Genomic DNA, 16112 nt, shown 5'->3' with positions numbered 1-16112 from the left:
CACTGTGGGCCTGATGAGGTCCTCGCTGCCTCTGTGTCTCAGCTTCCCCATTCGCACAGTGAGTGGGGAGCAGAGGATAGGGAGGTCAGACTGCGTGCTCTATCAGAGTCCCTGTGACTCTGAGACACTGTGATTTCCCGACATCTCAAGAGACGAAGGTGATTTGTTTTTTCTGCAACAGGAACTGAGTGTCAAGTTTGTGGGGAATTGAGAGTGACTGGATCTTCTTATCTCTCTGGCTCCAGGCCCAGCTGGGGCTCTGTCTGGATGCAGTGGACAGGGACGGGGTGCCCCAGACCCTCCTCTGGTCTGTGGAGAAAGTGGACCAGGCCTTCAGCATCCTACATGGAGTGAGCCAAGCTGGGTGGGGTGGCCTCCCCAGCCTGTGGAGACAGGATGGCAGCAGCCCAGAGCAATGTGGCCTCTGTACGGGGTGCGGGGAGGAGAGCATGTCTCTGCATCTCTGTGCCACTCGGGGACTGTGAAGAAAGCTCTGTTCTTGGGATGGGCCTGGGATGTGGAGCCGACACCCTTCAGTCTTCCTCCTGCAAGGCTGATTTCATGGGAGGGTACAGGAAAGCATGGCTTTCTGTGAATCTCATTGGAATTGGTCGAAATATTCCAAAAACTTTCCCATGTAAGCTCTCCAAAGATCCCTTTAATTATTAGCAAACTTTTTTTTTTTTTTTTTTTTTGGCAGCTACTACATTTTAGGTTTTGTGCTGGGCGTATAAGTGAAGAAGAAAGAAATGGCCTTTGGCTGTGGCCCCACAATGGACTCGCCACTCATCCCTGCCATCTTCGGGGACCATGGCCAACTTGGAGCACATCCTCATTGCCATCAAGCCAGAGGGTGTGCAGCGTGGCCTGGTGGGGCAAGATCATCAAGTGCTTCTAGCAGAAGGGCTTCTGGCTCGTGGCCATGAGGTTCCTCAGCCTCTGAGGAACCCCAGAAGCAGCACTGCACTGACCAGAAAAACTGGCCCCTTCTTCCCGGGGCTGGAGAAATATGTGAGCTCAGGGCCGGTTGTCGCCATGGTCTGGGAGGGGCTGAAAGTGGGGAAGACAGGGCCAGTGATGCTTGGGGAGACCAATCCAGTGGAATCTAAAGCGGCCACCTTTGGAGGGGACTTCCGCATTCAAATTGGCAGGAATGTCATTCATATGGTGATTCAGTAAAAAGTGCTGAAAAAGAAATCAGTCTGTGGTTTAAGCCAGAAGAATTGGTGACCACACAAGTCTTTTGCTTTTGCCTGGATCTATGAATAATGGGGGACAAAGCAGCAGTCCCCTTCAGCACCACTCGACACACTCTGGCACTCCCTGGACACAGCTCTTCATTCCACTGACTTGGAAGCAATAGGGTCAATCTTTCTTTTCTAAAACATCTTTGCCAATTAAAGCCTTTGGAAACTGGCAAAAAAGGAAGGAAGAAAGGGAGGGAGGGAGGGAGGAAACAAGGAAGGAAGGAAGGAAGGAAGGGAGAAGGAAGGAAGGGAGGGAGGAAGGAAGGAATGGCCCCTGTCTTATCTAGGGAGAAAGAGACAAGCATTACAGCACTGGTGGGTACATTCTCTGACAGGAACCCACAAAGGGCTACGGGAGCATAGCGGGAGCGAGGGGGCTGATATCCAGATGTAGTGGGGCCAGACAAGGATTCTAAAGTCTAAGTTGGAATTTGCTAGACCAAGGGAATGTAGGGAGGAAGCTGTCATTTTTCAGGGAGAAGGAGCAACATCTGCAAAAGCCTGTTGTAGGGAGAGAGCAAGGCTCATTCTGAGACCTGCAGTGGCTGTTTCTTGAGTGTGCTGATGGAGAGTGAGGGGCAGGAGGAAGTTGGGGAGGGGAGTGTGGGGCATGCAATGGAACTAAGGCTGGAGAGAGAGGGCCAGGAACAGGCAGGGTCTGGAGCCATGTTGGGGAGGCTGAACATTATCCTGGAGGCAGTGGGAGCTGGTGAAGGGTTTTAGCTGGAGTGACATGGTCAGATTTGTACTTGGAGAAGATGACTGTGATGCCGTGTGGAAGATGGAAGGGGGGAGAGCCTGGAGACAAGTTGGGAGACTGGCTCAGTGAACCAGATGAGGGATGCTGATGGATGGGCTGCAGTAGTGGAAATGGGAATGGAGAGAAATGTGTGGATTTGGGAGATGTTGAGGAAGTGAAGTCAGCAGGATCTTGTTTTCCCGTAAATTCTGCATTCTGAATGATTTTGTTTTCCAAATCCACTGCCTCTTTTTAGCAATTAAATTTATGACATCCATTAAAATAGTAATAACTAGTATGGAATTGGATGGGCTTGATTCATGTAGGGTTGGAAATGGGTCTTATCTACCCACCACCCACCTCATATCATAATAGACAGTCAGAACTTTGGGTCATCAGGAGCTAAATAATTTTGCCCACTTAGTCAATATAATCACAGCCTAAAGCAGCAAAACTTGATGTTTTAGTTACCTGAAGTTTGTAGCTGGTCACCAAGACCTGGTCTCTCTGCCTCGGGCATCACCCTCCACAGCGCATCAGAAGGATCTTTCTAAAATGAAAATTGGATCATGCCTTAAAATACCATGGTGGTGCCAGGGTTCGTCTCCCTTCTCTCTCACACCCTCTCCCTCAGTGGACCTCGCCGATGTCCATGGATACTACCCATATGCTGTCCTTTCAAATACAATCACAGTCAGAATCTGTCCTGATCTTCAGACCCCAAATCCTACCCAATAACCCTCACTTGGCTGCCTCACTGGCACCTCAGACTCGATCTGTCCAAAATCAAACTCCTGGCCTCCCATCAGACTCCCACCTCCAACCTCTGCCTCTTCTATCTCCCCCCAGTTTAGTGAGCGCCTCTACCAGCCGTGTGGTAATCCTCTCCCCTCTCAGCTACCCTCACACTCAACCCGCTACCAAATCTTTCTGACTCACCCGCTTCTTTCCAACTCTGCCACCAACCCCAGTCCCCCGCCCTGACCCTAGACCCCCGCACTCTCTTGCCGGCATCCCTTCAGGAACCTCCTGTCTGGAATCCCTGCCTCCATCTTGCTTCTCTCTGAGGCATTCTCCATACAGCAGCTAAAGGGGCTTTTTAAAATAGAAAATGGATCCTGTCATCCCCAACCCCCTGCTTAGAATCAAGCAGTGCTTCCCACTCCTCTTAAAATATCATCTAAACTTAACAAGACCCAGTATGATCTGGCCTCTGCCTACCTGTGGTGGGTTTGTGGTGCATCAAGTTAGCTATGCTGGAACTAAGTTTCCCAGAATTCCCTTCGCTGCATATCCCAGGTGTGCAGGAGGTGCAAGAGAGTGTTTGCAGATTTGGAAGGAGGAAGTGAAAGAGCGGTTGTGTTAATACACTCAGGAGGGCAGTGCAGGGTCCCAGGCCCTGGTGCAGTCACTCACGTTGGCCTAGGGCAACCACCGGCATGGGGTTCCTCCACCTCCTGCCGTACTTTCCTTCGGCTTCGTCTCCCGGCCCAGGGGGAATGCTTAGTTCTGTGGTGAAGGGCCCCCACTTCTGCAGGCCACCAGCACAACCCATGGAGGAGCTTTGGAGGCACTGAGACCTTCAGGATTCCGTCTTCCTGTCTTTCCTCTTCCACTATCTTCCCTGGTGACTTCAGGCCCAGCATCAGACACGCGGACAACAACAGCCTCAGGGAGTGTGTACCACCTCCCACAGCTGCGGAAGCTCAGAGCCCTGTCATAAGGCCCCGCCACTCCTAGCAGTTCTGTTTCCCTGATTGAACCCTGACCAATCCCTGCCTCTCCAGAACCATCTGGTGCCCTTCTGCCTCGTGCTCGCTGCGGGCCAGCTGCCCTGGCTTTCTATCTGTTTATCTGTCTGTTGTTTTCTTGAACATGTGACTCTCCCTCCCCCTCCCGAGCCTCTGCATGCACTGTTCTTCCTCCTGGATGCTACGCTTCACACGCTCTGCCTGACCAACTCCTGTTCATCCTGTGGATCACAGGCCTGTTGTGTTTTCTCACGGCACTAAATATTTGGTTTTTGCTAGACCTTAACATGTTTGTGGTTCTTTTGTGTGTGTGTGTATACATGGCGTGATCATTTGTATTACATCTGTCTCCCAGTAGACCATAATCTCCCTGTAGGCAGGGGCCATATCCTGTTGATTCACATCATAGAGCCCTCCCTAGCAGAGTGGTTGACATACAGTAGCTCCTTTTTTTTTTTTTTTTTGTGAGGAAGATCAGCCCTGAGCTAACATCCATGCCAATCCTCCTCTTTTTGCTGAGGAAGACTGGCCCTGGGCTAACATCTGTGCCCATCTTCCTCCACTTTATGTGGGACGCCACCACAGCATGGCCTGACAAGCAGTGCCTCGGTGCGCACCCGGGATCCGAACCCGGGCCGCCAGCAGCAGAGTGCGTGCATTTAACTGCTACACCACGGGGCCGGTCCCCTATAGTAGTTCCTTAATGATGATTTATTCAATAGTTGAATGAAAGAAGGCAAAAATGAGCAGACAAGGGGGAAAAAGAAAGAAGGGAAAAGAGAACGAATGGAAGGAAGGAAGGAAGGAAGGAGGGACAACGAAGGGAGGGAGGCAGGGAGGAAAGAAAGAGAGAGAGAGGGAGGGAGGGAGGGAGGAAGGAAGGAGGAAGGAAGGAAGGAAGGAAGGAAGGAAGAAAAAGGAAGCAAAGAAGGAAGGAAGAAGGCAAGAAAGAAAGAGGTCCCATTTGTTGTCCAATTTTCAGCTACGGGCGAGCCTTCCTAGGCAGGCTGGAGTAGAGGCCCCTCTGTGGTCCCCATTGTCGCATCCGTTCTCACACTCGATTCTGAGTCTCTTCTCTCCCCCACAGACTGTAAGCTCTAGGTGGGGCCTGGGTGGGGAGAGGGCAATGAGTGTTTGGCAAAGGGACTGAACTCATGGAAAAGTCTGAGATTCTTAGCCTGGCATTCTAGTTCTTTAACCACAAACTCCCACTCACCCCTTGGTGAGCTCTTCCTCTCCCCAAACTCCTCATCTCTTCCTTTCGCCAAACTCCTCACTGGTACCTGAACCAGCCACACTCCCTCCGGGCATGGAGCTTCTGCATATGGCACCCCCCCCACCCTCCACCCCCCGGCAAAGTCCAGATGCCCTTCCAGCCCGGCTTACAGAGCAGGCTCCGCCAGGCCAGCCAGAGGACTGGAGGCTGGGCCATGAGGGCTCAGTTGGGCTGTGGGGCTGGCTGATTTTTTCCAAGGGTTTTCTTCCTCAGTGACTCAAAGGTTTGCCAGAAATAACAAAGGTCACTGGACCAAAGAAAAAGAAGGGAGGCTCAGGTCAACAAACAATATTTTTTCTCTCGTTGTGGGGAACACACGCCCTCCACCTCAACATTCTCTCAGCACTGCCTCTGCCGGGTGCTCCTACAGCGTGCCCTTCCTTCTCCCTCCTCTTGGCTCACTGTCTGTCCCCTGCATGGGGCCTGGAGTGAACTTGGGATCAATAGTATGTCTGCCTGTGGTCAGGAGTTCCAGTCCCTCCACTGCGTTCATTCACTCGGATTTGTTCCTTTCGAGCTGGGCACCAGGGGGATGAAGTCAGCAGTTTCTGACTGCAGAGAGATGTAAACAGACCATCGTCGTGTCCTGTGACAGATGGGATCACAGTGGGCTAAGGAAGAGGGGACAAGGGGGGACACCTGAAGGATTATAGGATTTGGCCAGGCAAAGGAGCGGGGAGTGTCCTGTGCAAAGATGTGGGTGTTCCAGGCAGAGAAATCAGCAGGTAAGGCCCGGAAGCACCCATTCTGGGTGCTGGAGTAGTACAGTGTGACCTGAGTGTGGAGCATCCTGAAGTAAGGGGAGAGAGGCTGGCGGGGACCGCATCACAAAGGGACTTAGGGAGCCAAGATAACAAAGTGAACTTTATCCAGAGGCCAGTGGAGAGCCACTGATGCGTCCTTGTCTGTCTAACTGCTCATTGGAACTAACAACCCTTGCCTTTATTCCGCTGTAGAGAACTGCATTCTAGTGCATCCTCTGCTGTTACCTCACTGTGCGACCTTAGGCCTGTCCTTCTTTACCCCATAGCCCAACCATTCCCTCCTCCCAGGCCTCTTCATCTAGAAAACGAGGCATTTAGACTAGGTGATATTTAAAGCTCTGCTGGCTCTGAAATACTCTGATTCTAGGATATTCTGTTCGATTAGTCAGTTAATTGGTTAGACAACATTTACTGAGCACAAATTTTGTGCCAGGCGTTTTATAAGAAGATGGGGATCCTGGCCACTGCCCTGCAGGAGCTCACAGTCCGCTGAGGAGGCGGATACCAAGTCTATACCCATAACACAAAGCAGAATGAGCTCAGAGCTGTGGGAGCACAGTGGAGCGAGTGACTCATTCTCCCTCAGGGATCTGGGGGCGGTGAGAGAGGAGGCAGCAGATGATCTGGGCCTTGAAGGGTGCTGGGGGATGAGGATAGAGCCTGCTCTGTTCAGGAAGAATGAGTCACCTGGGGGCTGGAGGCAGGAAATGAGGCCCAGAGGCAGGTAGCCACCGGACCCCTGGAGGCCCTGAATGCCGGGTTAAGAGTGCCCCTCCCTCCATGGGCCGTGGGTGTGAGGGGTGAGCTCCTTCGCTCTATCTTTGGGACCCTGGAATGGACTTTGCTTCATTGACTGGAGTCAAACTCACAGGGTGCATACAGGAAAGGGGGCATCAATTTAGGGCGCCAGCTATGAGCCAATGACTGAAATACATGATCTTCTTGTTTTAAGCCTGACAACAACGTTCCAAGATGGAAATGAAAATTCAGCTTTTCCCAGGAGGAAACTGAGGCTCAGAAGGGGGTAGCACCATGTCTGAGGTCACACTGTTAGAAGGTGGTGGAGCCAGGACTGCACCCCGCTCCTGCTGTGCCTGACTCTAGACTGTGCCCTTCCCGCCAGCCACCCCGACTGCTCGGTACCCAGCCCTGCGCTCTGAGCCGGTTCCTTCCACCAGACCCTGCGCCCGTGTTCAAGGGCTCAGTCCAAGATGTTCCCTGCTGTCCTCTGGTGATGGTGGGGTGTGGAGGGGAGTGTGTTGGAGGGGGAGGGGAGGAAGTGCTTCCCCATCTGTCCTGTCCCTGGACACCCTCCAAGAATGGGCACCAGGCTCCCCACTGCCGGGGTGGGAATAAACTCTTGAACTCTCAGCAGAGATAAAAATACTATCTCCTCCTAGCCCTGAGTGTCGGCAGATGGGGCCTCTTGGGCCAACCTCCAGCTGCCTCCACCGGCAGCTGTGAGGAGACTGCCTGAGGAGGGTGGGAGGGGCAGGGCCCTCAGGTTCTGCCCTCGCCAGGAGATGCCCCATCGCTTGCTTCCTAAGAGTCCGTTCAGCTCCATTCAGCACAGCCCCTGTCCAGTAGAGCCTGGGTGAGTGTGCAAGATCTGAGATAGGTGTGAGTTCACATCTCAGCTCTGCCTCTTGCCTGAAATGGGACTGTGGGCAAATCACTTCTTTGCACCTTAGCTTCTTCATCTGTAAAATGGGGATGATCACCCCTCCTAGGGACCAAGTGAAATTGGTTCCTGGTACACAGCAAGCCCTTTGCAAATGGACGATCCTTTCAATGCAGTGATAAAATGGAGCCCGACTGTCTGGTCCAAATGTCCCGCTCCTCCTTCTCTAGAGTGTAACTCTGGGGAAGTTGGCTTCAACTCAGTGTCTTGGTTTCCTCTTCTATAAGATGAAGGTTGTGAGGACGACACTGGTTAATTCAGATAAAGCACCTAGGACAGTGCCTGGCACAGGGGCAGGTGCTCCGTGAGGATCCGTCGTTTATTGTTAGTGTCACTCTCTCCTTCACCCTCTGAGTGCCGAGCTGGGCATCCCCGCCTCCCCCTCGTGCCCTCACCCTGCTCTGGAAGCCCCCGTGTCTCTCGCTCTCTTTCTCCTCCTCTGGGCAAACCTCTCTCATACCACATCTTCTCTCACGTCTCAGGACAAGGGATGCTTGGTGGGTCCCTTTCCAGCCTGTGTGGAGGGATTTGAGGCCGGTGGGGACACAGCCTTTCTGGCCCAGCTTACAGTGAGTAGACAGCCCCACTCTGTCTCCCACACCATCTGCCCAGGGCTGGAGAACAGACCATCATTTTCCTGATCCTGCAGGCAAAATGCCACTGTGGTAATTCATGGACTCAGAGTCTCAGACAGTCAGTGTGGAAATGGGCCTCAGAGGGCACCCCACCTGCTCCATGCCCTTGCCCATTTCCCCCCAGCCCCTAATAGAAGGCACTAGACCTCCAATGTAAGTCTCAGGGTAGGAAGAGTTAACCAGTTTCCCCTGCTGCTGGGAATAATGCCCAAGGACCACTAGGTCCAGTCTCCCCAGGCCTGAGGATGAGCCTGCGTGTCCCCCACAGCCACAGCTGGGCAGGCCGGCTCTGAGCCTTCACTGTCTGAGGGATGTTTTGATAACCTCTCACCACTCCTCCCCCTCCTGCAAAGCCCCACCTGATCACCCCACACTCTGGGCCTCCTCTTATCTCCTCGCTCTAAGCTCCCCATCCATTACCGTGCACGAGTTTATCAGAGCCTCCCTGGAATGAAGTTGATTTCTATGAATAATTGGAATAGCTGGCTGGTGACCCAGCACTGCTACCACCAGGGTGGCTGGGCTTCAAAGCTTCCACCGAGCTCCTCTCCCCATTCCCCTGGCTGCAGTCTGGTCCAGGCCACCCGAACCTTTGGCTGGATCACCATTACAGCTTTCTGACTGCTCTCCTGCCAGGCTTACTGCTCCCTCCCCCTCGTCATCACTCCAATCCATCCTCTACAGAACAGGCAGATCAATCTGTAAAGCTCAAACCTTCCTAGAGGGCACCCTGCCCTTGGCTTGTCATTTAGGGCCTTCCTGATCGAATCCCACTTAACTTTTCAGCCTCACGGGTAAAGATCCACTCTCATGTTCCCTAAGTGCAAAGGAGGCCTTGGCCCAAGCTGCTCCTTCCGGGTTGTTCATTCAGTCGGTCAGTCAACCACTGTCAAGCAACTACCTTCCATGGGGCACTGAGAATGCAGAAAGGAATAAGCACAGACCTTGTCCTTAGGGAGCACACGGGCTGGTGGAAGAGGCAGATTCCTAGACAGGTCATCTGTAATGGGGTGGAATTGGTCTTCTAGAGATGCTCACGGTTGGAGGGGAGTGGCTCTGTGAGAGTCCAGAGGGCCCTAACTCAGCTTGGGGTTAGCAGGTAAGGCTTCCTGGAGGAGGGGGCGTAGAGTGAGGTCCTGAAGGTTGAGAAAACTGACCAGATAGGCAAAGAAAACTTAACCTGTTAAACAATACTGATCTCTTGAACCAGACCCATTCAGTGCTGCTTCCTCCAAGAGTTCTTCCTTGATGGGCAAAACCCACACTGCCCTCCCTCCAGGCCGGCTCCATGGGCGTGCAGCCTGTGAGTCACACAATGCGCCACGCTGAGAAGAGCCCCCACTTGGGTTAATTTTCTGCTGTTGCTGTCTTGAAATTATTCATAATTTCAATAATTGTCAGTAGGCCCCTCTGAATTCGGGGAGCACGTGTCCCCTCTCTCTCAGCTCTTGCCATTTTCAAACCTGCATTGTTTGTACCCCCCAAATGCCTTATCTTTTCCCTGGGGAGCAGCTGCAATTCCAGGTGGGTCTGACTCATCTCTGTCCTCAGGGTCCGCAAGAGAGGTGGGCACCAAAGAGCCTGTATGAAGGTTTTGGTGGATGCAACGAGACCTAGCTGGAACACAGCCATTTCATCAAGGCCAGGATATCATCCCGTGCGAAGGGGTGTGGTCCAGCCTGTATATGCTCCAGGAATTCAGAAAGAAGAGAGATGGCTGCAGCTGGAGGTGTCAGAAAGTGCTCTCCAGAGCACTCTCCCCTGCTCTCCTGTCCAATGTCCCTTCTGGGCTGAAAGCCCTTCCTGATGTCTAATCTCAATTCTTCCTGCTGCATTGCTCCCCTCCCCTCTTCTCCAGGCCTCCTCCCCAGGCCTTTGGGCATAGCAGAGAGAAGCTGGGAGGTAGGATGACAGCATCTTAATTTCCCTGCTAATTACAAGTGCTGGGAAGAGGGGTGCTAAATGCCAGATAATTACCCAGGAGGAGACACACGCCAGAATCCTGGCTGCTCCTAGCCCCAGGAATTTCACTTTAATGGTTTTCTTTTCTCCCTTAAAAAAAAGAGAGAGAGATAAAAAGCGTTAAGGTCCATGGTCTTCTCTCTCCTTAGCATTAGGAGGTAAAGAAAGTGATCACATTCTTAAAGCCCCTCTCCTTATCAGGGACCTAGATTCAGACCCTCCGCACTGGGTCTGGGGAGCAGGTCTAAGGATCAGCAACCTTGTTTGTACTTGAGTTAGGCTGAGGGTGTGGAATGGGGTGGGTGGGAGGAGGAGCCCAGCCCTCTCCCCCTCCCTGCTTACCACCTGAGACACAGGCGCGTGCACACACACACACACACATCACCACCACCACCAGGACTCCACTTTTGAAAATGGGAAACTTGAGCTGCTGACTTGCTCAGGGTTGCAGGGCATGAAGAAGCAGGGTGGGGTCCTCTGTGATCCCCTCCATGGGCTCCACCACTCATCCTGAGGGCAGGGGGTAGGAGGGGGGCAGTGTCACCCAGTTGCTTGGCCTCACGCCCGTGCCCTGATGCCTGCCAGCTTCAGGCGTAGCTTGAAAGGATCCCAACAGGAAACTATTAAGTTGATGAGCATTCTTGTGGTCCTGGATTGATACAGTGACGCTCTGTTTCATAAAGCTGTTGTAATTTCCATAATAACATTTTCCTCTTCTTAAATAAACTTGGACTCCAGCCCAAAGAACGTGGCTGGCTTTGCCTAGGGAATTCGGGACCTGAGATCATGGAGGTAACACCCCCTGGAAAGGTGGGAGGGGGAAGGGAGAGGCATAGCTCCCTCAGCCCAAAGGCTGGGCCTCTGGTGTGCCGGTGAAGTCGGGCTGAGCAGGAATCTCAGAAGGACACATCACTCAGCTCTGGGCTGGGCCAGTGCCCCTCCATCATCCAGGATATATTCCTTATATAACACAGGCAGGCAGCCTAGGAGAGTGGTAAAGAACACGGACTCGAGGTTTCAATTATAGGACCACTAGATACTACTTGTGTGATCTTAGGTAAGTCACTTCACCTCTTTGTGCCTCAGTTTCCTCATCTAAAAAATAGGGACAATAATAGTACATAATTTACAGGAGCACTGTGAGGATTAAACAAGATAGTGTATGTAAAGTGCCTAAAAGAGTAGCTGGTGCAAAGCATGTGCTCCACACCTCTTACAAGGAATTCACACAAATGACCGTGTCTCATAGATAATTTTACAATTCTAAGTTTCTCAAGTTCCAGAGTCAGGGAATAATAAAATCTTAACATTTGTTTTTTCTTTGTGAGGAAGACTGGCCCTGAGCTAACATCCATTGCCAATCTTCCTCTTTTTGCTGAGGAAGATTAGCCTTGAACTAACATCTGTGCCCATCTTCCTCTAATTTGTATGTGGGATGCCTCCACAGCATGGCTTGAAGAGTGGTGTGTAGGTTGGCGCCCAGGATCTGAATCTGTGATCCCCGGGCTGCTGAAGTGGAGCAGGCAAACTTAACCACTACACTACCGGGCTGGCCCCAAAATCGTAGCATTTATTAATCACTGAGTCAAAAAAGCCTCAAGATCACGTAGTAATGAGATCAAATAATAGTTAGCAATGGGAGTCTTAGATTCACAGAATCCTAGACTATGAAACAAAATGATATTCACTTCTTAAGGTCTTCAAGGTGAGCCCAACACTAGCCACACAGCATCTCCTCCCACTTCTCCGTGACCGTGAGTCCACTACCTCCAAAGGTTGCCTCCTGTGGCTGAATACAGACCTGCGCCTTTGGTCTGCCCCGAGTGGTTGTAGCTCTTCTCTCTGGGCCACCAGAGTGCGTCTGCTTCTGTCTCCCACAAGAGCCCTGAGAGAGTGGGAGAGACAAAGACATCTGGTCTACTCAAAGCCTGCTCTTCTCTGAGCTGCTTCCTCTCACAACAAGGCTTTCCATCAGGTCACTAGTGGGCTGCCTTGGTCAGACCAAGCTCTACCACCCAATGTCCCAGAGTGAACACCAGGTGAATCTGACTATGGCAGGGCTCAGGGGACTCCTGTCACTCTGCATTATCTTTTAACTTGGTCCAGGGCCATGCTCTTTCTGGCAGGTCAGCTTCTCTGGAGCTCAACTCCTAGAGCCCATTTCAACGAATAATTACAGGAGTAAGCATTTGTGTGTGTGTGTGTGTGTGTGTGTGCCTTTGTGTGTGCAAATGTGTAGAAGTTTGGGAAGGGAGCTTTGAGGCTGGATCTCAGAAATTAAGAACATGAAGACTAAAGAGGGAAAAGAAAGGAAGTGAGATGGCCTCCACTGAAGTGGTGGCATGTGCAGCAGGCTGGAAAGGCCTCCATTGTACACACCTTCCAACTGGTGTGCAGAACATCCACGATTCCCATGACTGTTTCATCATTTCCCCACACCCATTTCCTTTTAGAAGAAGCAAACAGTCTGCCGGTGGGAAACCCATTATCCCCTAACGCTCATGTGATCATGAGTTGAAGGTTATTTCCCCCAAACATAACTGGCTGGGCATCTTGATGGAGGTTGGGATGATGCATATGACTATATGGGTGTGTCCTGCACCAAGGTGCCTGGCCAAAGGGCAAATTGGGGCCAGTGCTCTGCTCACAAGACACACAATCTGGCATGGGGCTGCGTCCAACCAGAGGAAGGGGCACCTTTTTCTAATGCACACACAGGTGTGCTAAGGTCTAGCAGTAGGCAAGGTGGCGGTGGAGGGGGTGACGAAATGATGAAAAATGTTGATCCAGGGATATAGGAACTGGAAAAGGTGACAAATTTATTCTTCAGTGAGAGGCACAGGACTGACTCAAACTCAACCTCTTTCCTTGAGAAGCTCCAATCTAATGCAGGCAACAGACATCCAAACAGACAGTGATGAGAGGCCTGGGAGCCTGGAGGAGGGCAGGGATGGGGCTACAGCTCTGGGTCCTGGAGGATGAAGAGGAGTACGTCAGGTAGGAAAGGCTGAGAGGGGAGGCCTAGGCAGCGTGATGATGTTGGAAAATGGGGAATGAAATATTGTGATTTATAAGAAATATATACTTGGTCATTCAGATAAACAAAATTTATTTCTCATACATATTTGGTCTCCATCCATGGTTCCTGGCTCACAGTTCCCCAAACGCTTGGAATTTCCTGAGTGATAAGAGCAACGGGAGCGTCTTTTGTCATAACATTTGGTCTCTCTTCCTCAGTTGCTGGAAATCCTTTCAGAGCCATAAAGGTGAAATGGGCGTCTTGTTATTCATAACAAGCCCCTTTCCGCCACAACTAGGTTTATGTTAATGAGGTCACTTTCAGAATGTACCTAAGGATGGGGGCTGGTTGCCAGGGGAACCAACCAAGAATAGACGGTTGGAAGCTTCAATCTCACTCCTTGATTTCTGGAGGCAGGAGAGGAGCTGGAGGTTGAATCAGTCAACAATGGCAATGATTTCATCAATCATGCTATGTAACGAAGCCTCCATAAAAACCCAAGAGGACAGGGCTCGGAGAACTTCAAGCTGGGGAACAAGAATGCTCTCACGTGCCACTGTGCTGGTCCCCAAACTCCACAGGGACAGAAACTCCTTTGTTTGGGACCTTGCCCTATGTATCTCTTCATCTGGCTGTTGATTTGTATCCTTTAATATCCTTTGTAATAAATCGGTAATCTAGTGAGTAAACAGGTCTCCTGAGTTCCGTGAGCCACTCTAGAAAATTGATCAAACCCATGGAGGGGTTTGATTAATTATAATTTATAAATTATAAATCAGAGGATTATTAAATTATAATTTATAATTATAAATCAGAGGATTTATAGGCAGTTGGTCAGAAGCACAGGTAACAACCTGGACTTGTGATTGGTGTCTGAGTGGAGGGTGGTCTTGTGGGACTGAACCCTTAACCTGTGGAATCCGATGCTATCTCTGGGTAGATATTGTCAGAGTTGAGTTGAATTGTGGGACACCCAGCTGGTGTTAGAGAATTGCTTGGTGCTGCAGGAAGCCCCCTGCTCCCTCCCGCAACACACACACACATTGGAGTTGAGTGTTAGAATCATCATGGTTCTCAGGACCCAGCACGGGGCTTAGGATGAAGGCCTTCAACACCTGTTTGATAATGAATGAGTGATTGAATGAAGGTGCATGGGTGATGGGGGTGGTGGGGGATTGGAAGGAGGCAAAGTTGGGGAGGTGGGCAGGGCCTGGATCTGGAGGGTCCCCGCAGGCTATATGTGAAGATGCTCAAACGTTTCTCTTGTTGGTGATGGGGAGCTCTTGAGTGACATGATCAGATTTGTTAGAATGATCCCTCTAGCAAAGGTGTGGAGGTGGCTCAGAGGGGTGAGACTGGAGCAGGGCCACCATCAGCCATGTGTGTTGTCACTGCTCGGTGGCAAGCCCGGAGCTTGGAGCTGGATGAGTGGACTGGGCAGGCTGTGGTGCAGGGAGCTCTGAGGGTTGAGGAAGCAGAGCTGTATGGATAGCTGAGCTGCCTGTGCAGCTGAAGGAGGAACGGGAGGCAGAGGCACCCCAAGGTGCTCCTCAAGCCCGGCACTCATGGGTGTGGGGCTCCTTCTCCACCAGAAGGAGTGTTACCTGCCCAGACCTGAGCCTACAGATCAGAAGCAGCATCTGGAGTCTCTCCCGGGATGGACATGAAATAACCTCCTTCCCAATTCCAGAGCTTGGAATCCAGGGACCACCTGAGTTGCCAGATCAGCCTGCCTCCTCCCTCAATCGCCTCTTCTGGGAAAGCAATGTCATGGCTGCTGGGTTCTGTGGAGGAGGAGCTGGGGGTGATGGAGGCACCTAGAAGAAGCTGGCCAAGATGTCTCAGGTGGGCAAGACTGAGGGCTCTGAGAAACAAGCAAAGCCTGAGAGAAGAGGATGCCTTTTGAGCCCCAGCTCTGCCAAGTGACCATGGCTAGGTCACCACCCCCCAGCCCACCCACATCTGGAGAATTCCTAGAACATCAGTCCGAGGAAGGGGCACAGGAAGCTCTGTAGCCCCTTCATTTCTCTGATGGGGCCTCTGAGGCCCAGGGTTTTCTAGTCTGCTTCAGAAGAGGCAGGTGGACCCAAAAGGAAAGGAGACAATCTGAAGCTCATAGAGGACTGTGGGGTGAATGTGTCCCCTGAGCGAGGAGGGGGCACTGAGTGTGTGAAGGGGCCAGGGGCTAAGGCCAAGCAGCCCTTCTTTCTTCTTTCCTGCAGCCTGGCATCCACGACCTTCCGTGATCAGCCCTCTCCTGTGTCTGTGGCCACGGCTCTAACTTAGCTCCCCCCGCCCCGACCTAGACTCCAGCTCCTTGCTCTTCTCCAAGCACCTCTCTCCTTCTCTGCCTCCACCTGTTTGATCCCCTCCTGTATGTTTGCCATCCCGAGTCCCCTTTCCCGCCTGCCTTGGAGTGTCCACGGCCTTCAGCTCAAATGCCTCCCCTGGCCAGCAGCCCTCGCCCTTTCGCTGCCCCTCTCCCAGCTTCAGCTTCCAGCCTGGAGCCACGTCTCTTCCTTCTGCTCTTAGGAAATATTCTGTTTCACCTCGGATCTGAGTTATGTGCGCCCATGTGGTTGGAGTCAGAGGGCCTGGTTTGAACCCCTGCACTTAAAAGTGATGTAAATGTGGGCATGGTCCTTAACCTCCCAGTGCCTCATTTCTCATTTCTAAAATAAGGAAATACACCTTTGAGATGGGGCATCCATCTGTCCTGACGTGCCTGGGACGGTCCTGGTTCATGCCTATTGTCCCATGTAATTGTTGATAGTGCTCCCTTTCACTCCCGGAAGTGTCTTGGTTTGTATGATAAATTATATGTTCACCCTACTGCTGAAGCTCTTATGAAGATCAAATTAGATAATCCAATAAGATGATCCAGGTAAAGTTTCTCAGCAGCGTGCCTGGCATAAAGTAAGTGCTCATTAAATATTCACTGTTGTTATTTTGTTCCCCACAGACGAGCTCATTGAGGGAGAGACCGTCAGATTCGGTTATAATGACCAGATAAGAATGACCGATTCCCCGAGAATTTA

General features: G+C 51.7%; 1 pseudogene; it reads left to right on the top strand.

Moving 5' to 3' along the window:
* The first annotated feature begins 810 nt into the window (after nt 1-810).
* LOC101400111 (nucleoside diphosphate kinase B pseudogene) lies at nt 811-1269 on the top strand (annotated as a pseudogene).
* Nucleotides 1270-16112: the final 14843 nt, after the last annotated feature.

Source organism: Ceratotherium simum, chromosome 22 (assembly GCF_057802395.1).
Source record: "Ceratotherium simum simum isolate JZ-2026a chromosome 22, ASM5780239v1, whole genome shotgun sequence".
Taxonomy (NCBI): domain Eukaryota; kingdom Metazoa; phylum Chordata; class Mammalia; order Perissodactyla; family Rhinocerotidae; genus Ceratotherium; species Ceratotherium simum.
Note: the sequence above shows the minus strand (reverse complement) of the source record. Positions and strands in the feature narration are given on the sequence as shown.